The sequence below is a fragment of the Saccopteryx bilineata genome, chromosome 5 (assembly GCF_036850765.1).
Source record: "Saccopteryx bilineata isolate mSacBil1 chromosome 5, mSacBil1_pri_phased_curated, whole genome shotgun sequence".
Lineage (NCBI taxonomy): Eukaryota > Metazoa > Chordata > Mammalia > Chiroptera > Emballonuridae > Saccopteryx > Saccopteryx bilineata.
Window position 1 is genome coordinate 236,520,383 of NC_089494.1, and position 25,358 is coordinate 236,545,740.

General features: G+C 44.0%; 1 protein-coding gene and 1 long non-coding RNA gene across 8 annotated transcripts in view; one reads left to right on the forward strand and one right to left on the reverse strand.

Moving 5' to 3' along the window:
* Positions 1–25,358, forward strand: part of RBM47 (RNA binding motif protein 47) — a 174,287-nt gene that overhangs the window by 34,896 nt on the left and 114,033 nt on the right. The gene's annotated exons all lie outside the window — the stretch shown is intronic.
* On the reverse strand, positions 6,243–9,033 carry LOC136306151 (uncharacterized). The gene is made up of 3 exons (XR_010725612.1): positions 8,780–9,033; positions 7,241–7,308; positions 6,243–7,066 (listed from the first exon to the last, which is right to left on the reverse strand). It is a non-coding gene; the product is annotated as an uncharacterized lncRNA (long non-coding RNA).

The following is a 25,358-nucleotide window of genomic DNA, read 5'->3' on the forward strand; positions in this document are numbered from 1 at the left end:
TCATCTCCCTAACATGTTAACTCTCTAAGAAATGTATCCTTTCTTATGAATTCCTGCCCCATTAGCATTTAGCACAGCGAACACTTGCAGCGAGTGGAATTGACCCATCAAGTGTACTTTAGAGAAGGAACTTGGGGTTGGGGAAGAGGGTGGTGTGGAAAGAGATAAAGGGTGCCAGCCGGTTAACCGCCTTCCAGAATACAAAAGAATGCCTACTCCACTTTTGTTCTCCAGGATGTATTTACTCATTCATTCACTCACTCATTCAATAAATATTTCTAGAGTCCCTGTTATTTGCCAAGCTTGGTATTTGGTGCTGGGTATCAGCAAGGAATAAAAATAGCCTCTGTGTCTGCCCTAAAGAGCTCTGATGGATGACCTGTCAATAATCTCATTAGTAGCAGTAGGAACATGGTTAGGAAACCATGCATGATCATGGGCTGAAACACCTCTGTCTTTGGGAGATGCCTGGATTTCCTTTGACTTCGTTCCGAAGTCTGGATGCTAAGATGGGTTTTGCCTCAAGAAATCCCACCAACGTGATTACTCTGGTTAACCAAAACTTTCAGTATGAGGCAAGAAAATAATAGGCAGTTGAGTAATGTTTGTGCTTTTTCTTTGCACAAGACCTTTAAAGGCCAGTTTGAAGGAGCCTACTGAGAGAATTAGGCATTTGCAGGGTGATTTAGTTGCTCCTTTACTTCTATAGTAAACGCTGCAGTTCTTGATGGCAGCCTTATTCTGGGGCTCAGAAATGAAAAGGACACATAAGAATTAGGCTCAGGCCCTGGCCGGTTGGCTCAGTGGTGGAGCGTCGGCCTGGCGTGCGGGAGTCCCGGGTTCGATTCCCGGCCAGGGCACACAGGAGAGGAGCCCATCTGCTTCTCCGCCCCACCCCCTCTCCTTCCTCTCTGTCTCTCTCTTCCCCTCCCGCAGCCGGGGCTCCACTGGAGCAAGGTTTGCCCGGGCGCTGAGGATGGCTCTGATTGTGGCAGAGCGACGCCCCAAGATGGGCAGAGCATCGCCCCCTGGTGGGCATGCCGGGTGGATCCCGGTCGGGCGCATGCGGGAGTCTGTCTGACTGCCTCCCCGTAAAAAAATATTAAAAAAAAAAAAGAAAAAAAAAAAAGAATTAGGCTCTGAGGAACTTGATCTTATTCTCCCCTTTGCGTTTTTATTTGGCTTAGGAATTTCATTCCACATCAGTTATTGCCTTATGCACAGTGAAGTTTTAAAATAAACAGTAGCAGTCCTGGCTGGGGTGCTCAGTGGATACAGCACCAGTACCTGAGGTCATGGGTTCGATCCCTGGTCAAAACACATATGAGAAGTAACCAATGAGTGCACAACTAAATGGAACAACGAATTGATACTTTTCTCTCTCTCCCTCCCCCTGCCTGCCCCCCCTTCTTACACATCAATGGAAAAATTGGAAAAAGAACAGCAGCAACTCTGTTTTCCTAGTTTAACTAACATGGAAACACGTAATCCTCTTAGTTTCCTTGAATTTTACAAACAAGGATTTGTTGGGATAAAACCTTTAAGTAGCCCAGTCACATGGACTAGGTATTCATTTAATGACCCCAAGTACAACCTGTTAGAAAAGCAAAGTAATACATTAATAATGTTCCTCACAGTTTTTTTGTCTCTGCCTTACTTCTCAACCATTGTTTGTACAACTCGAAGGGAAGTAGAGAATGCACTACTAATTCACCCCTGTGAGTAGAGAGCAGTCCATTCGTCCGTATTATTAGCTAGCACTCCATTCAGCTTTCTCACCTTTCCATGTTGAGCATGCGAAAACAAACAGCACCCATTATCTGTATCTGTCCAAAACTATAGCCACTAGCTACCTGTGGCTTCTGAAATGTGGCTAGTGTGACTGGGCTGAAGTTTTAATTTTAATTAATTTACATTTAAAAACTGAGGCAGTGTTAAATATATTTTTGTTAAACACAACTTTATTGGAAGCTTGTAAGTATGTTGGAATGCTGAGGTGGCCAGTTCCGAGCCCCGAGGAGGCTGGCTCTGAGTGTGGGCTCATCAGCACGGAGTTGCTCCCTTGAGCAGGAAAATTGTTCACAGGATCCCCAAACTCTCCAGCTTGAGCCCAGAAAAGATCACTGGCATGAAAAGCCCAAAGTCACTGGCTTGAGCAAGGGGTCACTGGCTCGGCTCAGGTAAAGGCTCGTACAAGAAGCAACCAATGCACAATTAACGTGAAAGCAACTGCCTGACCAGGCGGTGGCGCAGTGGATAGAGCGTTGGACTGGGATGCAGAGGACCCGGGTTCGAGACCCTGAGGTCGCCAGCTTGAGCGCGGGTTCATCTGGCTTGAGCAAAAGCTCACCAGCTTGGACCCAAGGTCACTGGCTCAAGCAAGGGGTTACTCGGTTTGCTGTAGCCCCCCGGTCAAGGCACATGTGAGAAAGCAATCAATGAACAACTAAGGTGTCGCAACAAAAAACTAATGATTGATGCTTCTCATCTCTCTGTGTTCCTGTCTGTCCCTGTCTATCCCTCTTTCTGACTCCCTCTCTGTCTCTGTAAAAAAAAAAAAAAGAAAAGAAAAGAAAAAAGAAAGCAACTATAAGTTGATGCTTCTCACCCTCTCGCTCTGTCTCTAACACACACACACACACACATATACACACACACACTCTCTCTCTCTCTCTCTCTCTCTCAAAATAATAATAATGTCACCTGTTTCTTGTACCTTTAAAATGTGGCTATCATAAAATTTAAAATCATGTTAGTACTTCTCATGTTAATACAGAATAGCACTGGTCTGTTGGATCAGAACAAAAGGTTCCATGTCATGGTCCACTGAGTTCTCACCAGTTTACCTTGTGAGAACACCGTAATGAGCTCAGTTAAAAGCAGATACAACACATTCTGTGTCATAGCAAATCATAAAACATATTTAATAATTTGGCTTTTTTAAGCTTGTCAAACCCAGGTGGTCTTGGATACTTTTTAAATTTTTATTTTTTTACTTATTTATTCATTTTAGAGAGGAGAGACAGAGAGAGAGAGAGAAGGGGGAGGAGCTGGAAGCATCAACTCCCGTATGTGCCTTGATCAGGCAAACCCAGGGTTTTGAACTGGTGACTCAGTGTTCCAGGTCGATGCTTTATCCACTGCACCACCACAGGTCAGGCCTTGGATACTTTTTATTGCAAAACTGTGCCATGTGTTGAGTTTTACTTATCATGTTATAAATCTTATAATCTACACATTGAAATTTTAGACAACTCAACTGGTTAAGAGAGCCATTCAACATTGTGGTTAAATGAATCTAATTATAGATAACATGATAAGGCATATAAATAATATTTTACATTATGAACACCATACTATTTGTAGTTAAAGGCTCAGGTTTTAGAGTTAGACGGACCTGGGCATGAATTCCAGATCTGTTATTTTCTAGTTGTATGACCCTGGACTAGTATTTTAAATTTGTTAGTACTTGGTTTCTTCATCTATAAAATAGGACAGTAATAGTCCCTACCTAATAGCATTGTTACGAGGATTAAAAGTTATAACCCATGTAAAGTACCTGGCGTATGGGATGCACTCAGTTGTTGATTATGAAGTTATTGTTATTGTTATTGGCCTTATAAAGTATCCAGTATTGTCCTCAAGGACCCTATCTGCTATCTTGCTGTTGTGTCTGGAATACTCTGCCATTCATTTGCAAGTTAAAATTATTTTAGAGTTAAAATTATTTATATTCCTTGTGCCTATCCTTGACCTTGTTTTGTTTTCCTTTTATTCTGTCTTGTTCTTTGCCCTGTTCTGCAATTAGCCTTTGACTCTAAAGTTTCTCCTCTTCCTTTGTCTCTTCTGTAGTGGGCACATTTTGTGTCTCTACTAAAGTTTTGCTTATGAGTGAGTATTGAGCAATTACTGTGTGCCAGACTCTCTGATAGGTGCCAGGAATACAGAGATGAATAACACAGCTCCTGCTTTCAAATTGCTTACTACTAGTCCAGGGAGTTTATAAGTAAGGACAATAAATGTCACCGGTGGCCTGATAGAAGTTGGAAGAGAGTTTGGTGTGGGCAGGGGCAGGAACGAGACAATGGATTCTACCAGGGGGGTGATTAGAGGCAGTGACAAAAGAATGGTTTTGATAAATGAGCAGGAATTGAGAGTAGAGCATAAGGTTAGAGAAGCAACAGGCAGAAGGCCCACTGTAGTCACAAGAAACAGCCCAAAGCCTGAATAATGTGTTCAGGCGATGTCTAGTGTTTGTAAGGAGTAGCTGGGTCAGACAGCTGGAGAAAGATGGGGTTGGGACAAGACACTTGACCGTAGAAGGGGCAGGGAACCGATCCCAGAGGACTTGGTATGCTTTGCTAACTAGTTGGTAGTGAGTGACACAGTCAGAGACACAAGGAGTTGTGGAAAGATCACCTTGGCAACAAGGACTCGAGTTAGAAGTTGAAGCCTGTAAGGAAGCTATCGTGAGAGTCTGAGTGAAGAGGCTGCGGGGAGAGAAGGAGACGAGGTGTGGAGATTCAAGGAGGACACGGGTGATGAGGGATGTTGTTACCAAATTCAGGTGCTAATCATTTCACATTATATATGATACATATAGCAAGTAATGATATTGTAGAGGAAGGTCCAGCAGGTAATTGGTCTAGGAGCTGAAGTTCGGGAGAGAGAGCTGGGCCCGGAGCTCTATGACTGTTGAACTGTTGTTGCTTCTCATTTTCCCTCCTGCAGAATGTGCCTCGCACACCGCTGCAACCCTCCCCACGCACACACACGCCGGAATGCTCTCAGCGTTGTCTTTCCACTTTCTGTTGGTGGCTTGTTGTGCTCTCTTGTAAAGAAGGAATCTCAGTGTCTCCTTAACCCCCTCACCTCACAAGCAGACTGTACCAATGAGGAAGGAGTCTTCCTGCAAGAAACCAAACGAACCATCTCTCTGTGGTGTTCTCTAACCCTTCCTCTTGCCAGGTGTCTCCCTGCCGAGCTGAACGCTCTGCAATGGCTTCTCCTTGTACTTAGAATAAACCCCAGGCTCCTTAGCCTGACTCCTAAGGCCCTTTGCCACCGGACCCCTGGCCACTTCCCCAGCTTGGCTTTCTTCTCTGCCTCTCTCACCGGATTCTAGCTGTAGATTCCTGTTCCCGGAATTAACAATGAAACAAGCAAACAAACCAGCCTGTTCCCACTGCTGGGCATTTGGGCCTGGCAGATGCCTTGCGTGTGCCTTGCCTAGACGGTTCCCCCACCAGGTCTCTGCTGGGCTTCCTCCCCTCCTTCCTTCAGTCATCGGTACAGGTCATTCAGAGCGGCCTTCTCTTGGGGCCCCACCAGCTCCTGGCCCTGCTGCACTTGCCTGCAGCACTGAGCAGCCCGAAATGATCTTAACTGTTGATTTGCATATAGTCATCTTTCCCCTTCGGCGTGTGGGTCCTTGGCTGCCATCTGTCCCCGGCGCCCAGCACAGGGCTGACAGGTAGCAGGCACCCATTGGGTATTTGTTCTAAGAGCTGGAAGTCTTGGCAAAGCATCCCCAAATTAAGGTGCCCTTCTCCCCAGTCACTCTAGCAAAGTTTTGAAACAAACACTGGTTTCTGGGGCGACTGTATCACACCAAGTGAGGAATGATAATTTGTGTGTGTGATGATAATTTGTGTGTGTGTGGGGGGGGCAGTCAGTCGGTCGGATTTCGGTAGGAAACAGATGTACACTCAACAGGATAATTGAGGAGAGATTATTAAAGGGATTATCAGGGTCTAGGGGAAACCTTGAAGGGATTGTGAAGTACTGCCAAGTATCCAGAGAAAATTGTTACATGGAGGAGGCCTTGGCAGGAGCCTTTGGTAAAGGGCTGCAGCCACCCTGCTGTCCCCCGGGAGTCAGGGAACCCAAGGAATAAGTGCCCTGGCCTCTCTGCCCCTAGCCTCTCATCCTCTGCCTGTGCCCCCATTGGCTTAACTCAGTGGGGTGCCAGAGGGCAAAGGAGACACACCCACGCGGGTCAGCGTCCGGCAGTGGAAAAGGGTACAGTGTACAAGGAGAGAAAATTGTGTCATGTGCCTGTGCCAATAATTTTCTTCCTTAACCAAACACACTGTTTTATACTGTTACTTATTTTGTGTGCCAGTGAGGGAAAGGTATTTGGGAACAGGGAACAACATGCTTACAACTCCTTTTAAGACCCTAGAATGATGTGATAGGGGATTATTCCTCACTTTGTGTGAATTTTGAGCCTAATTGAATAATATGTGAAAGCTTGTGAAATGAATCTGTTCTGAAACCAGAATATTTTGATAAATCGTAGGAATGGCAAACCACAATTTAATCCTCCAGAATAGGTTGTCCATAGGAGCCCGACTGCCTGATATACAAGAATGTTCTATGTTCGTTTTTGTGTGTTGGTTGGCTTGTTCTAGTGCATCATTTGTGGCCACAATCATAAGACTACTTGCTTCGCAGGTCAGACAGAATTCTCTGTAAGGAAGTGGGTGATCCATGGGTCTTCCAGCGCACTTCTCTGTCTCAGCCCGCCGTATTCTAAGGCTGATGTATTCCTCACGGGTTGGTGATTCAGCATGGTCTTGTCAAGTAATATATTTAGGAGCAAAAAAAAAAATTTAATTTGATGTTAGAAGAAAGAGCTAAGTTCTGACACAATCTATTCTTTACCGTCTGTTGAGAGCTCATAATGTAGACCATGAGTTCCAAAATGTAACAAAAAAAAATAATAGCTACCTCTCTTGCACTCCTACCCTCTGCCAGGCACTGGACTCTCTGCGACATGAAAGCCAGTATTCTCATGCAGTTGGTATTAGTGCAGTTTTATATTTGAGATGGACTCGAGTCATCGTCAGGAAAGGTAGACTCAGGACTCAACGCTTGGCATCCCTGGAGCCGAGGGCCAGGTTCTTGCCGCAGGTGTAGATGCTCTCAGATGAGGACTGCGGGGATCCTCATTTGAAGCATGCAGGCAGGTAAGGGTGGGACTGTGGAGCTGATCCAATCGGGGGCCAGGGCAGAGGGCAGTCGCGAATCACTCTCTCAGTGTCTGTGCCGCGGAAGGAATCCACTGCAGAGAAGGACAAGAGGTGTGGAAGGGGCCGGGTGGGGGGCAGCTGACGCCGCCGGCGAGCACAGCCCCCAGCTGGTCGACTCGTTGGAGTCAACCCCCGTTTAAAGCCCCTTGTCCTTCCACCTTGTAAATCAGCTGTCACTGCGGTGGTCATAGTGACAGGGCTCCTACCCCGTGTGAGCTTCCTCGTTTGGTTCCCAAAGGCTGTCGTGTAAGTGTTCTCAGGAATTCTTGGAGCCCTGATACCAGAAAGAGGAATTAGAATTTAAGCTCCAAATGAGGAACCTAAACTCATTGGTTGTGCAGTTTGATGATCTTTCACAACTGGGAGCCAGTATTCAAAACTTGGAGGAGGAAAACGAGAAAGGGAAAAGGGTTCAAGCCTACAAGTAAGTCACTTGGATTCTCAGATGTTCCTTTAAAAAGTGAAAGTAGACAAATTTAGAAACTGTCCATGAGGTGGAATCACTTGACTTGGCTAACTAAAGAAAGTTTCACTGGAGAAAGATTTCCTAGTAGAGAGAGGGCCTGTGATATTCAGCATGTTGGTGTTTAAACAGAATTAGAATTTGAGGGCACTCAAAAAAAACATTTCTGGGTTAAAAAAAATTATTAGATTTTTGCATAAGATTTTCTGCACAGTAATAATGGTCAGGGTGGGAGGAGATGCTTTGTATTCCTGCTGGTCAATGATTACCCTGGAGTCACATCCCCAGCATAGCAATTCCAAGGTCATTGGGAAAAAGGCAGCAAAGAGAGACCCACAGGGAAAAATGCTTCCTAGATTTCCCCCAGAGCTGCTTCATGGGGATTTAGCCATGTGTGTGGCGATGTGCTCTGATCTGAACGACCTTCACCAAATGGGCCCGGTGCATTTTCTAGTATTCCCTCAGATCAGATCTTATTTTCCCTCATCGCTTCTAAAAGTTACAAAATTGCACTGACAGGGACAACCTGAACTGGTAACTCTGTTTAATTGAGGGTTTTGTTCCTCGATTTGAGCTGTGCTGTGCTACACACCAGGCCGAATCCTTTATGAGCATGATCTTTGTCAATCCTTGTGGCCAGGACTGTTCTAGCCTTTACAGATGGAGGAACTGGAATAGAGAAGTTAAATCTCTTATCCTGTTGACACCCTAAATAGCATGATAACTCCAAAAGTTAAGGTGAAAGAGAAAATTACAGAAAAGGCCTCCAAAATATAAGCTTTTAGATGCTGTAAGAACAATGAAATTGAAGTAGGCTCTGACACTAGGTAAGGATATAGCAAGAAAGAAACTTAAGAAAACCGAAAATGGATGAAAATAGAAAGTGGGAGACCATTTATTCAACAAACATCTGGTAAGTGCCCAGGGGGGAAAATTCTAAGTATCTGTTTGTCGGTTTCTTTACCAGGGAAAAGCACCACATCTATCTGATCACAAGATTTGTGCTGAAGGAGGAGAAAGCCCCAGAGCTTGCAAGTGTCTGTGATAAGGCTGAGATTTGGGGCTTTTGGTTTCTTGTTTGGCTGCATTCCTGTCTCTCTGTAACCATAAGGTTATTCCAGACCTTTTTTTTTTTTTTTTTAAAGCAAACATCATAAGAGAGGATCAGGAAAGGGAACTCAGGACTTTAAAAAAATTGGGACACAGGAGGAGAGAATAAACGGCAGAGAGGAACAACCTTGGTTTTTCATAGAATCTGACGAGGTGTCTATTATTATACTACCTGCATTTGCTCGGATTGTCACACAGGCTGTCTCTAGAACTGTCGTCAGGCGACTATGAACTCCGGGAGCATTGTGAGGCTGCCTGCAAGGTGTTTCGTCTGCCAGCAGGCTGTTGGTCCAGGACCCGCATTTGCGAGCGGGCGTTTCTCAGTTTGAGGAAGTCCCGGTGGCTGGCTGTGTTAGTTTGGGGTCACTAGCCTGCAGAGAGCTGGAGTGTGGACACAGTGACTGGAGTTTAGCCTCTTTCCCAGAACTGAAACTGCTCCCGTTCGTTGGCTCAGCACTCGAGGAAGGCTGTTTCAGGAAGCAGAGCCAGAAGGAACTAAGAGGACAGTCATGGGTTCCCCAGTGACTCACTCAGGGTTTCTACTCCAGCACATGACCCGCAGGCCACCAAGTATCTCAGCCTGAAGTGGGCTGAGAGTTAATGATTCATTATGGTGAGGGTCCAGTATCCTCCCTTATCTGAACAACTCCCTTCTTTCTCCTGGAATGGCTTGAGTGACAGGTGACCTCCAGCGGGAACATCAGAGCCAGGCTGCATTAATCTGAAAGCTATTTAATATCATTCTACCGTAGTTTCTTCTTCTATAAACTGGGCATCAGAGTAATAATACTTTGTAAGATTTTTGTGAATATTATATGAGCTAATACATGCACAGTGCTTATAATAGAAACCACATGGTAATTATAAATGTTTATCAAGACAGAAACAGCTGTCAAATGATAACCTTAAACAAATGATTTCTTGTTATGACATTAATCCATTACATTTATTTTATATTGTACAGTCTGTAAATACAATTTTGTATTTTACATTACATTTATTTTGTATTTTACAGCTTTCGTATATATATAAATGTATTTTTTAATTTTTAGTCATTGAGTTTAGTAAGAGAGAAAGAGAGAGAGACAGGAACATTGATCCTGTATGTGCCCTAACCAGAGGCTTTATTATTGGCCTAATAAAGTATCCAGTATTGTCCTCAAGGACCCTATGAGGGTCAAGTGCGTGGCCAAATAGCTTGGTTGGTTGGAGCATTGTCCCAACGCTGAGAGCATTCCGGCGTGTGTGCACGTGGGGAGATTTGCATATAGTCATCTTTCCCCTTCGGCATGTGGGTCCTTGGCTGCCACCTGTCCCTGGCGCCCAGCACAGGGCTGACAGGTAGCAGGCACTCATTGGGTATTTGTTCTAAGAGCTGGAAGTCTTGGCGAAGCATCCCCAAATTAAGGTGTCCTTCTCCCCAGTCTTTGGGACAATGCTTCAACCAACCAAACTATTTGGCCACGCACTTTCGTATATATTATGTCCAGTGATCAAAGGAGAAATACTAGTTAAAATATGTCCCACATTTATAAGAAATAGGCCGAGGAGGCCCTGACCGGTTGGCTCAGTGGTAGAGCGTCGGCCTGGCGTGTGGGGGACCCGGGTTCGATTCCCAGCCAGGGCACATAGGAGAAGCGCCCATTTGCTTCTCCACCCCCCCCCTTCTTCCTCTCTGTCTCTCTCTTCCCCTCCCGCAGCCAAGGCTCCATTGGTGCAAAGATGGCCCGGGCACTGGGGATGGCTCCTTGGCCTCTGCCCCAGGCACTAGAGTGGCTCTGGTCACAGCAGAGCATCGCCCCTGGTGGGCGTGCCGGGTGGATCCTGGTCGGGCGCATGCGGGAGTCTGTCTGACTGTCTCTCCCCGTTTCCAGCTTCAGAAAAATACAAAAAAAAAAAAAAAAAGAAATAGGCCGAGGAGAGAGTAGAATCTAGGAAAGATAAGGGGAAAGGCCTTCATTTTCAAGGAATGCATTTCATTGCCCGGGGTGCTGCCCCAGGAGGACTTTGGGGAAGGTGGCCCCACCAGTGCTGATTGCATGCCCTGTCTTTCAGCAAGCTACGGAAACCTGCAGGATAGGAGTGTCTTCCCAGAGCTCCTGTCCAAGGAGAACCGGGATCGGGGTAGAACAAGAACTATTGATGAGTCAGGGACCCCAAGAGGCTCTGCCCTTCTCACTGGGGCTGTTTGCCAAGAGGCAGGCATCAGGTATCGAAAGCATCTGAGAAACCAAACCCCTTCTTTCCCTCCTGGGCTTTGCTCTTTGGGAGCTTGTTATGTGTGACAAGGCGCAGAGAGAACCATGAAGGAAACCAGATTTTTCTCTTCAAAAGAGAAAAATTCCAGATGACCAAACTGCACTGTGCTCTTGGCCAACAGAGCGGCTTCACTTTCCTCTCAGTGCTAAATCCAGGATGGTTTCAGGAAAACCCTCAGGCGTTGGTCACCAAGGCACAGTGGACACGGATCAAGTGGCCCAAGGCAGAGTAAGGACAAAGCCGTTACTCAGATTCCAAGGCCAGAAAACTTGGTGCGACTCCTTACAGGTAGCTATGGTAATGATATTCCCTTTGTGAATTGTAGAGTTTTTATGGAGCCGGTATTCTCCCCACTCGTACCTCCCACCAACCCCAGAGCAAGGTGTTTCCACCCTGGCACCGTTGATACTTTGAATTGTGGGATGTTGTCTCACGGCATTATAGGACAGTTAGGAGTATGCCTGGCCCTCTTCCTATTAGATGCCGGTAACACCCATCACCAAAAATATCTTCAGAACATTGCTAGGCAATTTCTGGGATGGGTGAGGAAAATGACCCCAGTGAAGAACCATCATAGCTCCCACACTTTAGGAACATGACCATCTGATCATCTTCATTTTGTGTATTTTCCGTCCAGTTATACTTCTGCCGATACTCTGAGAATTCTCTTGTCCTTTTCTTCCCCTCCGCTACCATATATGATTTTCTGATTACTTATAAAATCTGAAACATGCCTATAGAATCCAAGTTTGTCTAAGGGTCTGAAGGAGAATCATTTCTTTTTAATTAATTAATTAGTTAGTTAATTAATTAATTTTAGAGAGGAGAGGGAAAGACAGAGAGAGAGAAGGGGGGAGGAGCTGAAAGCATCAACTCCCTTGTGTGCCTTGACTAGGCAAGCCCAGGGTTTCGAACCGGCGACCTCAGCATTTCCAGGTCGACGCTTTATCCACTGCGCCACCACAGGTCAGGCCAGGAGAGTCATTTCTTTGAAGTTTTTAGAATCTGGAAATTCTTTCTTGCCTTCATTTCATTTGTTCTCAGTAAAGTGGGTCCCCTGAGGTTCACTGGAATCAGGCAAATACAAATCTTCAAGGTTTCTTAGAAGAACGATAATTAAAATTGATTTATTATTATTATTATTATTTACTAGAAAGCTTGTTTCTCTCATGGGACTGGCTTTGACCAGGCTATTTATGAAATTATGTTCTATATAGACACGTTAGGAGGAGCTTCTTACACTATGAGAGGAGATTTTAAATGTCAGAAGTCTAATAGCCCACAACACCGACAGAGAGGCTGCAGGACCGAACGTTCACACAATCTAGATTCTTCCACCTGTTCAGTTAGCACTAATCTTTCTAATATTTTAAAAAACATTTTATTTACTGATTTTAGAGAGAGGAGAGAGAGAAGGAGGAAGGAACGGGAAGCATCAACTCGTAGTAGCTGCTTCTTGTATGTGCTTTGACCAGGCAAGCCTGGGGTTTTGAACCAGCGACTTCAGCTTCCGGGTCGACCTGTTATTTCCTGTGCCACCACAGGTCAGGCTCTTCCTAATGTTTTTAATGAAAAAATATTCTAAATACTGCTCTTCAGCATTTGATGACAGCTTTGTGGGAAAACATGATCTGATTGACCTTTGGCCTTTAACAAATGAGTATTTAAACCAAATCTGACTAATACTATTTTTATAAAGTCTTGCAGAAATAGAAATTCCAATTATTCTTTATTCGTAAACTGTTTGTTTTTAATTACCCTCATTCAAAATTTCTTTCTTAACCATTGAAGATAATTAACTCTTTATAATGTTTACTTTATAAGAACAATTTTTAATTAATTATAACAATGATACAGGCCATTAGAGAAACAGAGACGGACACAAAGGAGAAAATAAAAATAATCTGTAACCCCACAACCCAGAGATAATCGTATTGGAATTATACCTCTTTTAAAAATACATATAATATATGCTTATCAGGTTAACTTCTCTCCTGTTCAGTTCTCATTAGGGATAGAAAACACTCACAATTTGTGGTGAATATATTATCATTTTAAATGAATAAATAAGGAGTTTCACAGAATTAAATTAATAAAGAATGCATAATGATGAACATACAACACTTTGTTAATTACTTTGCCTTATTCAAATAAACTGGACACAGGTGCCAACTGTCTTTAGTTTCTTATCTGTTCTTTGGGAATTTCTCTATGCCATGCAGGCAGGTATACTTGTAGCTTCTGCTTCTCTCCTCCGACTTTCCACAAAAGGTAGACTATTAGTTGACTAGTTTTGTAACTTTGTTTTGCAGATCTCTCAATCTCAGTGAGAGAGCTTCCACAATGACTTGAAAAAAAAATAATGACATAATTAATATTCCACTGTATGCATTTACCATAATTTATTTAACTAGCTAGCTGTTGATGTACATTGTTTTGTTTCTAGTCTTTTGCTGTTTAAGAAAATGCCAAAATAAATTCTCTTGTACACATATAATTTTGCAAATATTAAACATATCTGTAGGATAAATTTCTCTTAGTAGAATTGCTAGGTTAAAGAGTATATTGCCCGACCTGTGGTGGTACAGTGGATAAAGCATCAACCTGGAATTCTGAGGTTGCCGGTTCGAAACCCTGAGCTTGCTCGGTCAAGGCACATACGGGAAGCTACTACGAGTTGATGCTTCCTGCTTCTCCAACTTTCTCTCTCTCTCCCTCTTCTATCTAAAAATCAATAAATAAAGTTTAAGAAGTATATTAAAAAATAAATGAGTATATACAATAATAATTGTAATGGATATAATAGATACATAGTAGTTATAGCAATTGTAATAGATACATAATAAAATAGATAAGTGTCCTCCATAAGGGGGGTACCAGTGTACATATATTCCCATCAGAAATGTATGAGAGTATGTTTCCCCATATCTTTGCCAACATATTAACATGTTCTGCTATCAATTTTTGTTGATCTGATAGATGAGACATGATATTTCAGCTATTTTCAACTTGTATATTTTAATAGAGTTAAAGGTCATTTGTACTTTGTTGACTATCTGTTCATATTCTCTGCCCATTTTTCTTTCTTTCTTTTTCTTTTTTTGAAAGAGAGAGAGACAAGGACAGACAGACAGGAAGGGAGACAGATGAGAAGCATCAAATCATAGTTGTGGCACCTTAGTTATTCATTGATTGTTTTCTCATTATGTGCCTTGACTGGGGGCTCCAGCCTAGCCAGTGACCAGCTTCTCAAGCTACTGACCTTGGACTCAAGCCAGACAGTAACCTTGGACTCAAGCCAGTGACCTTGGCTTCAAACCAGCAACCTCTGGGCTCAAGCCAGTGACCATGGGGTCATGTCTAGGGTCCCACGCTTAAGCCAGTGACCTTATACTCAAGCTGATGAGCCTGTGCTCAAGCCGGATGAGCCTGCACTCAAGCTGGGACCTCAGGGTTTCGAACCTGGGTCCTCAGTGTCCCAGGCCAATGCTCTATCCATGTGCCACCTCCTGGTCAGGCTGCCCATTTTTTCTATCAGCTTATCGATCATTTTCTCATTGATTTGCATAAGCATTTTATATTTTACAGAAATAAGTTCTTTGTGTTGTGAATTGTCAATATTTAACTGTTGATCATTTATCCTTTTTGCTTGTGGTTTTAAGAAATATTGAATGTACTTGAAATTATGAGGCTTTACTATGGCTTTTTGTTTATGACTCACCACGGTAGATCTTTCTCATTTCAAAGTTCTGAAAGAATTCTCTTATGTTTCCTTGTAGAACTTCTCTGGTTTAATTTTCACATTAAAATATTCAATCCATTCAGGATTTACCCTGGTGTAAGATATGAGGTACACATCCAACTCTGTTTTTGCTAAGTGCCTCTCGAGCTGTCCTAACACCAAGTCCTGTCTCTATTGGTATATGATGCCTATTTTGTCTGTTAAATTGCCATACATACTTGGACTTATTTCTGGATTTTCTATTCCATTCCATTGCTCCAGCTACTCCTTGATCAGTATTCTATTTTTGTGCATAAGTGTCTGTGTTTTATTCCATTTTCCCGTCCATTAGTTTGGAATTCTGTCTTTAAAAAAAATTTTTTTTAATATTTACCTTGTAAGTTACTGGACTGCTTTTAAGTCCACTGACCTCCTTTCTGACTCATGTGCTACTCTTGTCACGTGTTTTAATTCCCTTTAAATAGTATTTTTAAGTCTTTATTTGTTTATATTAAAACCTCATAAGACACTATCATGAAGGTTTAATATAGTCATTGTTTATTTGAATTTATAATTTTTATTGCTCTTTATTCTACACTGTATTCTCTAACTGGAGTCTCCCTTGGGACTACTTTCCTTCTTTTTTTTTAATTTTTATTTTTTTACAGAGAGAGGGATAGACAGGGACAGACAGACAGGAACGAAGAGATGAGAAGCATCAATCATTAGTTTTCGTTGCGCATTGCAACACCTGAGTTGTTCATTGACTGCTTTCTCATATGTGCCTTGACCGTGGGCCTTCAGCAGACCGAGTAACCCCTTGCTTGAGCCAGTGACCTTGGCTCCAAGCTGGTGAGCTTTGCTCAAACCAGATGAGCCCGCACTCAAGCTGGCAACCTCGGGGTCTCGAACCTGGGTCTTCCGCATCCCAGTCCGACGCTCTATCCACTGCGCCACCGCCTGGTCAGGCTACTTTTCTTCTTCTTAAAGAGCATCCTTTTAGTGAGGATCTACTTGGGATAAACGCAGTTACTAAATGTTTCAATGTATATGTCATTATTTTCAGCTTCATTTGGGATTTTGATAAAATTAGAATTCTAAGTTTGTAGTCTTGGTTTGTTTCCACCATATTGAACACATTCTGCTGTTTTCTGGCTTTCTTTGTTGGTTCTAAGAAGGCAGTTGTCAATCTGATAGACCTTTGAAGGCAGTAACTACATTTTGTATAAATAAGCACAGTTACCATAGTCTGTCTAATAACTTCAATATCTGGAGTCCCCTGAGTTTAATTTTATTTCCTATATTTTTGCGGGCTCTTGCTCATGTTGTCTGGTTCTCTTTGCCTGGATGCTGGATCTTGTATTTAAAAATGTTTTTATAGAAATAATTTGGGGTCTAGCATTAATTCATGTTTCTCCTAGATCACACTCTTTATTTATTGAGGTTTTATCCTATCTTTCAGTATCTGATAATGCAAGGGTCTGACCCCTAGGTCAGAATTTTTCTAGTTATGAACTTTGTTATTATTAACTTGTCTACTTCCAAACCTCCCTTCCTTAAAAAAGAAATATTTCATTATTATTAATTTTTTGGAGGTGAACATATTAAATTTATACATTAATTCAAAATGGTATCTCATGATGTTGAATCTTCCTATCCAGAAGTATGGGGGAGAAAAACATTCAAACAGGAATGTTGTTGGGATTCCTAGGTATAGACTCTATTCATTTTGGGACTTTAGAGCCATTCTCTGAGATCATAATGTAAGCTAGTGTTAAGGTATCATTTAATATAGAAATATCATATAAAGTTTTTAAAAATTTATTGATTGATGTGTGTGTGTGAGAGAGAGACACTGATTTGTTGTTCCACTTTTTTATGCATTCCTTGGTGTTTTCTCGTATGTGCCCTGGTCGGGGATCTAACCTGCAGCCTTAGTGTATGGGGCCGAAACTCAGCTGACTGAGCTACCTGACCAGGGCAAAAATAATTATCTGAGATCGTCTGATTTATAAAGCAGTCACTTTAGAAGTTATGCGATGTTAGATTCTTTGGCCTCTTGGTTCTCCAACGTTAGCTCCCATTTTCCTACCTCTCTCGTCTTGCCCCACCCCTAGTCATGTTGGACAGTCCGTAGCCCTGACCTTAATCTTGATTCTGTTGGGCTAGCCCTACATTTCTTGTTTTTTTATGGACGCTGATTGCGTTCCTTTCTTTTCTTTTTCTTTTTTCTTTTTAAATGAGAGAAAGACAGATAGGGATAGGCAGGTAGGAAGGGAAAGAAATGAGAAGCATCATCTTGTAATTGCAGTAGTTGCTCAGTGATTACTTTTTCATATGTGTCTTGACGGGGGTGGGGTTGTCCAGCTGAGCTAGTGACCATGGGGTCATGTCTGTGATCCCACTCTTAAGCCGGCGACCCCCACTCAAGCTGGTGAGCCTGTGCTCAAGACGGTGACCTCAGGGTTTCGGACCTGGATCTTCAGCATCCCAGGCCAACTCTCTCTGTCTACTGCGCCACCACCTGCTCAGTACATTCCTTTCTTCAGGTGCATTTGCTGTGCTGTCCACCATAGTATATTGTACCCCACCAGCGTGTTTGCAATGCCATACAGCAGGGATCAGGAACCTATGGCTCGCGAGCCAGGTGTGGCTCTTTTGATGGCTGCATCTGGCTCGCAGACAAATCTTTAATAAAAAAAAATAATGTTAAAAATATAAAACATTCTCATGTATTACAATCCATTCATTTCCTACCACTCATGTTCATGGTTGCGGGTGGCTGGAGCCAATCACAGCTGTCCTCCGGGACAACACCAAATTTTTATTGGATAATGCGTAATGTACAGGGGCCATTGTATGGCTCTCATGGAATTATGTTTTAAAATATGTGGTGTTCATGGCTCTCTCAGCCAAAAAGGTTGCCGACCTCTGTGTTATAGCATCTTGGGGTCATAGATAATAGAGCAATGTTTAGGAGAGTCGATTCTGGTGTCTCTCTGAACTGGCTTGAAGTCTTGGCTGGGCCTCTTCCCAGCTTTTTAACCTTGGGCTAGATATTTAACCTTTTGAAGACACAGCTTTCTTCTTTGAAAAATAGACATCATAAGAAATCTGCATCAAAGTATCATTATGAACATTAAGTGAAAAACAGTGTGTACAGTAATAGGCACATACTACATACTCAATGAATTTTAGCAATACCGAAATCCCTTAATTTTAGAGATAACTTCTGAGACTCAGACTCTGAAGTAACTTTTCTAAAATCCCTCCATTGTTAGAAAGTGGCAGAGCTTTTGTCTCTGAGTCCAGTGTTCTTTCCATGGTGCCACCAATGACTAAGAAGAAAGAATAAGAACCAAGAATAGCTAAGGTGTATGGTCCTTAGCAGGTAGGTGCCCTTCTTAGCACTTCACCTGTGTTAACTCCATCTATGCTTATGAGCCAGATTAGGTACTGTGATTAGTCCCACGTACAGGCGAAGAAACTGATGTACCGAGAGGTTAAATTATTTACATACAACTAGTAAATGATGGAGCCAAGATCTGAACTAAGATCTTGGCCTCAGAACTGGGTCCACAGTCCAGTTTCTTTTTTTTTTTTTTTATTTATTCATTTTTTTTAGAAAGGAGAGGGAAAGAGAGAGAGAGAGAGAGAGAGAGAGAGAGAGAGAGAGAGAGGAGAGACAGAGAGAGAGAAGGGGGGAGGAGCTGGAAGCATCAACTCCCATATGTGCCTTGACCAGGCAAGCCCAGGGTTTCGAACCGGCGACCTCAGCATTTCCAGGTCGACGCTTTATCCACTGCGCCACCACAGGTCAGGCCACAGTCCAGTTTCTAATATGATACAGAACCTCTCGTCGGTGACAATCAGGGAATGAGCACCTGGCTCACCCCAAGGTCTAACTTGGGCTGGTAATACCTCCCCACTGGGGCGTTGCTCTATTTTTGAAGCATTTCTCCTCAACTACATGTAACATCCTTCTCGAGGTTCCTCATTGCTCTCTGCTTTCTTCTGTCTCTCCCTCAGTCTGCTTATCGTTTTTGTTCTGTGATGTTATTCATCCTCTATCCTAATCTGTGTGTTTTGGGCTTACTGTGATGATGATGTGAGCTGGGGAGGGGTTCAGGGAAACCAGCTTCACTAAACATCAGACATTCCACCAGGTGCTTGCATCTCCATGTTCTCACCCTCATTCTGCAGCCGAGAAAACCAAGGCCTTGAGAATATAAGGAGTAAGTCACCCATGTTCGCACAGTTGGATTGTAGCAGAATTAAGCTTTGAGCCTGGGTTTGTTTCGTCAGGGCTGACAGTTGTATGCAGCAGTACTGCCATGCCAGCTTTTAGAGGATTGGGATTTTTCTGAACCTCTTTGTGGCTAGCTGCTGCCCCAAGCCTCCCACGTGTCCATGCCATCACCAGCCTGCACTCTCTCAACGCCCCTTCCTCAGGGACCCCTGGACCTGCCCATGAGCCAACAAGTAAACAGTTAATGTTCATTCCAGCAGAAGCATCGAGGACCCTGCTCCAGGTCCAAGGCCAGCACTGGCAGATGTGTGTCTACCCTTGAGGGTCTCCTGCTTCTAACCACACTGCTGTGTAGTGTCAAGCGTCATGCTGAGTACTTACCATCATTGGGACAGCTCAGGGTGAATGAAAAAATGACTTTGCAGCTCAATAATGAAACTGCCATTGGGGGTCAGATCAGAAACACTGTGGATGGAAGCTTAGCCGAATTTACTGCCTCCCTTGATAGAGTACAGGATGCAGAACGTTGCATGTGTGGACAGGTGGATTCTGTGTTCTCACCAAGACTGAGGTTGCTAGAAGGAGCATTTCCTAGTGCCTGCCCATCTCCACTCCTACTACCCAAGCCACCCAAGCCAGGGCCCTCCTCCTGGGCTTCAGGCCCTGGGGCCCGTGCTAAGAAGGCTCCTCTGTACCCTTCTGTGCCCCCTCCGTCCACCTGGGACCCTCAGGCCTCCCAGGCCCACAAGACTGGGTCACTTTTAGAGTCATTTCTGTTGCACTTGGGCAAAAAGGATTTTGGTGGGGCCTGGCATTCTGAACACCATTTCTAATAGTCTTTCTTTGAAAAAAGGCATTCTATGTTTTAAAAAGCAATTTAATTTATAAATGAACTGTTCTGAAAGCAAGATAGGGATTTTTCTTATGTTCTAGAAGGAAACAAGGTAATCTATGTTTTACTCTTCCCCAAATCTTACTGTTTTGTGGTCGATGATGAAAAGCAGATATTACCTGTGCTGGTTTTTTCCCTCTCTTACTTTAAAGTCACACTGTCCCCAGTCTTCAGGGATCCCTTGTTTTCGTTAGGCTAGGCTAAGTAGCAGAACAATAGAGCCCAGTATGTCCATCGCTTAGCCAATAGAAATATATTTCTTGTCCCTGCTGGTTGGTGGGGTGGGTAGCTCACTGCCAGGCACTCATTTGAAGACCCGGTTGAGAGTGGCTCTGCTCTTTCCAGTCCATGGTGTCCCGAGTTGCCTGGGCATTGCTCTCCCAGTCACCAGAGGAGGGAAGGGCCAGAGGAAAGCCAGTGGAGGCCAGGCCTGCATTGCATCATCATGGGCTGCATTGTGACCTCTCCATCCGTTGGTCAGAGTTAAGTCAAATGGTCAAACCTCACCGTAATGTGGGAACTGCGGCCTTGCTGAGCTCCATGGAGGGGAGAACTTGCGCACCATACAGTTCTCGTAACGTTCAAATACACGGGGCCATTACACTTGTCAGGTGCTGTTGGGTAGATAAAATATATTATGCTGACTTTGTTAAAGATGGCGCTGCCCACATGGAAGCCTGTCGCCCAGGTGATATTAATGTGTGTTGGGGGCAGGCTGTGGGCAGGCAGGATCCTTGTAGCATGGGGCTTGGTTTTGGGACTAAGCCTTTCCCACCCTTTTTGATGTGGGGTGGTGCAATCCCATCATGCCTCAGATAAGTGACTTTGTATTAGAGACTTCCCTATTTTGTATATTGGATTAAAGGTTTTGATTTCTACACTATAAAATGGGGGCAGACCGGGAGCTTGCTCTCACGGTTCCTGATATTAGCATTAGAGAGCAGAGAGCAGAGAAAGGCCACGTGGAGGAGGCCAGGAGAAGCAGACAAGATGGTGGAGTGCTGAGTGAGAAGCCAGTTTGTGCAGAGTTTGTGTAGAGAGAAGGAAGGAGATGGGGAACAGAGGTGAATAAGTCTGGTGAGCTAGAAACCTTTGACTCTAGGAAACTCGGATAAGTCAGTAGCTTTGTGAGCACTGAATGAGTGAGTTTTGGAGCCCAGTGTGTGTTTTTACTTGCCCGCTGGGTGCAAGCTAGGATTAAAGATGATGGCCCACCAGTTTTTGGCTCCGTTGTTTCTTTACCAACTGTCCGAATCCAATGAGAACCTGCATGTGAATGGCCACGATGGCGGCTCCTGGCCTTACAGGTGCCCTTCTGGTGGTCCTACTTAGGAGGTGGGCCACAGTGTGGTAACACAGCCACACTGGGAGGAGTGTTTGTTACCTCTCTGTATTAGGAAAGCCCAAAGAAGGAGGACACCAGGTGGGAAGTGAGCATGTGGGAGGGTCCACCAGCTTTTGCTTACAAGGCACACCCCTCTCTGAGTACCATTATGCATGCAGTGGGAGAGGCCTCCCGTCTGGGCCGAGAGGAACTGACTGGTAGTAAGACCTTGGGCAAGTCACCTGTCTGAATCTGTTTTCTTATCTGCATCAGCTAGTAGATATCTAAGGTATTTCACTGTTTTAAGAATTTGACCTCTGGCGACCCTGCAGGGTAATTACAACACAGCTACAAAGTTCCGTGAGCCTTTTTATAGCCTTTACAGCCCTTTATTCATTTTTAAAAAATGCAAATCACCACATAGCATCAAAGTGTTCATGGCTTAAATGCTATTTATGAAGCAAAAAGGGATTTATTTGGAGCCAGCCTACTTGAGTGGTGGACAGTTCAGAGGTCAGTAACCACACTAAAATGTACCTTTGATTTTTTATTTTAGCGAGGGTGGAAGAAGGCCAATGTAGTATATAGCACATCGGTCTATAGACTTTGGATAATTTAGCCTGCCTGTTTATGCTGCCTTATCATTGGACATCCCTCTCTTCGGGGTATGGCGTTTGAAACTTTCACACCCTCAAAATATGACTCTCACCCCTTGGAGTGAATTCTTTGTTAATGTTGTCTCTTTTGAGAATAATACTGCTTCTAAGCAGTCCTACAAATATTGAAACCAATCTTACTCAGCATGAAAAAATATATTAGCTGTGAAATAAGTTTTTGTTTCCAGGGAGTAGTCATAAATAGAAAAAAAGCATTTTGTGGGCAAGTGATGTGTATGTGTGTGCGTGTTACCCACTATAAGGAACAATGTATTGTGCCCCTAAAAACTTCTGTCGACGTTGGCCTGGAAAGGGCCAGGCCAGGCTGTTGAAAGTTTTGAGTGCTCATCTGCTGACAGCATTGGGCTAAGGGTTTTGTGAGCAGTCAGAATTTCAACATTAGCCTGGGCTGCCTACCATTAACTGATCTTCTGACTATTATGTCATATGGGATTTCACTGAGACAGGACCTGAGTTTCTGGGACTTTATGAAGTAGGATTTGGGGCAAAGGAATGTGGAAAAGTGGGCCCTGGTTTGACAACAAAAGCTGTTGTACAATTCTCAAGACATTTTTTAAAAACTCGGACTCCCCACTTCATTGCAGCACATTGTATTGCCTCTTCCTGGGCCCACACCCATGGTAGGAGGGTCAGTGGCCAGAGAACTGTGTTTGACAGATGTGTTCAGTGAGCAGAGTTACTGGGACTCTGTTTAAAATGAGAGGTTTCCAGAACCTTCCTTTGGCGCTGATGATGCAGAAGATCCGAGGCAAGGTCCGGGGATCTAATTTTTAACGAGCGCGCCAGGTGATCGCGCCAGCTTGGGAAAAACTGTCTCAGTGGAGGGTTCCGCTCCCTGTCAGAAGAGACGCTCTCCGGGGGGCGCCGTGGACACATTGCTCCTCCGGTGAGGCGCAGGCAGAGGATCCGGGCGGCCGTCCAGCACAGCGATCGCTTGGGGCAGGCCTTCCCTCGGTATGTGTTGACTGTTGGAAATAAGGTTACTTTGGGGAAATGAGCGCATTCTCTCTCAGTCTTGGGTGGACAGGGTGTGGCAAATCAAATTCCCAAGACCACTGGCTGAGCATGGAATTAGAGCTGGGGAGGAAAGGGATCTAAAATTGAGCCGCACCCATTTCCTTGGCCAGGTGGAGAACCCCGGACTGTTTCACAGTAGGCTGATCTTGTCTTCCTTCTGAAGTCCAGTGACTTCAAAGTTCCTCTCCCCAGCTGTGCTCCAGTGTGCACTGCCAACTTCTACCTGTCCAGCTTTTCTTGGGCTTCCAGAGGAGGACCACCCTTTCTTCTGATAATCATTTTTTTTCTTGAATCACATTAATTTTACAGTCTTGTAGCCAGGCTGGCCTGGTGGTCTTTTTCTGTTGACTTTTTTTTTTTTTTTTTTAATTTTTATTTATTTATTCATTTTAGAGGAGATAGAGAGAGAAGGGGGGAGGAGCAGGAAGCATCAACTCCCATATGTGCCTTTAATTATTATTATTATTATTATTATTATTATTTTTTTTTTTTTTTACAGAGTCAGAGAGAGGGATAGACAGGGACAGACAGACAGGAACGGAGAGAGATGAGAAGCATCAATCATCAGTTTCTCGTTGCGTGTTGCGACTTCTTAGTTGTTCATTGATTGCTTTCTCACATGTGCCTTGACCGTGGGCCTTCAGCAGACCGAGTAACCCCCTGCTGGAGCCAGCGACCTTGGGTCCAAGCTGGTGAGCTCTTTGCTCAAGCCAGATGAGCCCGCGCTCAAGCTGGCGACCTCGGGGTCTCGAACCTGGGTCCTTCTGCATCCCAGTCCGACGCTCTATCCACTGCGCCACCACCTGGTCAGGCTTTTTCTGTTGACTTTGCATATTTTTGATCAACTGGATCTTGGAGATGATCCCTCATGGGGCTTGTTCCCTGGACTGTCAACTGATTATAGACTGTAAAATATGCAAGTGATTTAATACTAGCTTTTAAAATAGTAAATATACACATTGGTTATCTAAGAGATGTTGAAGTATAGAATTTGGTGTATTATAGACCAGAAGAAACAGGTTTTAAGTTACATATAAAAGAGCGGACCATGCATTGTGCACCTCTATTAAGTGTTACAGATTGGATGAATGAATGAATGCTGAATGGTAAGAGATTTCTGATCTTCTAGTGGAAGGATTTCTTATTTTAAACAATTGAGTAATGTCAGAAAAAACAAGGTTTAAGTCTTAGCCTACCTCTTAGAAGTGCCTTTTCTTTAACAGTCTCCCCGAGCTTCAGTTTTCTTCACTGAAAGCGGGCTTAGAGTTCATACTTTGCTTGGTCATTGGAAGAATTGAAACCAGACATATGGGCCTGACTAGGCGGTGGCACAGTGGATAGAGCATTGGACTGGGATGCAGAGGACCCAGGTTTGAGACCCCGAGGTTGCCAGCTTGAGTGCAAAGCTCATCTGGTTTGAGCAAAGCTCACTAGCTTGGACCCAAGGTTGCTGGCTTGAGCAAGGTGTTACTTAGTCTGCTGTAGTCCCACAGTCAAGGCACATATGAGAAAGCAATCAATGAACAACTAAGGTGTCACAATGAAAAACTAATGATTGATGCTTCTCATCTCTCTCCGTTCCTGTCTGTCTGTTCCTATCTATCCCTCTCTCTGACTCTCTCTGTCTCTGTAAAAAAACAACAAACAAACAAACAAACAAAAAAACCCCAGACACATGGTCTGTTTTAATACAGTGTCTGGCACATAGCCAGCGTGAAAAACATGGCAAATAATGAAAGAAGGGAACAGCATCAATTATTGCTCTGTTATGGTGCCCAGCAGTCAAGGAGGACATAGATTGATACACTGTACAGACTAGATTAAAACTTGAGGTGCACAAAGAGGTGGGGAAGTCAAGGAGTCGATGAGGTCACCACCACCTGGCTGCTCAGGCTCGCAAGAGTCGTAAGAGTGGCACTAGGGAGAGATGGGAGAGCCAGAGCATGTGCCAGTCCACCCAAGGAATTGGTTACATTGTAAGGTCCAATTAGGTTTTCAAAAAATTGGACCTGCGAAGAATGCCTTGAGCTCTGTTGGTCTCTGAGGGTGGGAAGGAAAAGCTAGGGTGGAATCTCACTCGGAAACGCCTGTGCCCTGGGGACGTGGAGATGAGCTCAACTCATCATTTCCATGCCCTGGATGTCAAAGGCTGAACTCATTGAGTGCTTGGAGCGTTTTTTTTTTGGGGGGGGGTTCTGCACTTTTCATGGAGTGGACTCAAGATTCTGTAGGTGATGCTGGTGAAACCTCACATTGTCAGTGCTCCTGGCCATGTCAGGAAACTCCTAACAATTGTGAAAATTCTGAGTGTTTGGCTGTGTTTTGACAACAGCATTTCAGCTGACTAGTCTGGTTTTTAAATGCTGTGCTTCTATGAGGGTCTGGGCAAGGAATGAGAACAGGGTAAGGCCCGAAAGTGAGTGCCTGGCCGTGGGTGAATGATTCACAGACCTGCCTGCTAATTCATTAACATCTATCATAAGTAATTGGACCTCCCCCCCCCCAAAAAAAAAGAGTGAACGTTAAAAACTGCTTGAAATCTATAGATCAGAAAGAACATCGAGTTATCTATGTCTTTTGTGGTTTGTTGGGCTTGAGCGTCAGTCAGGGCT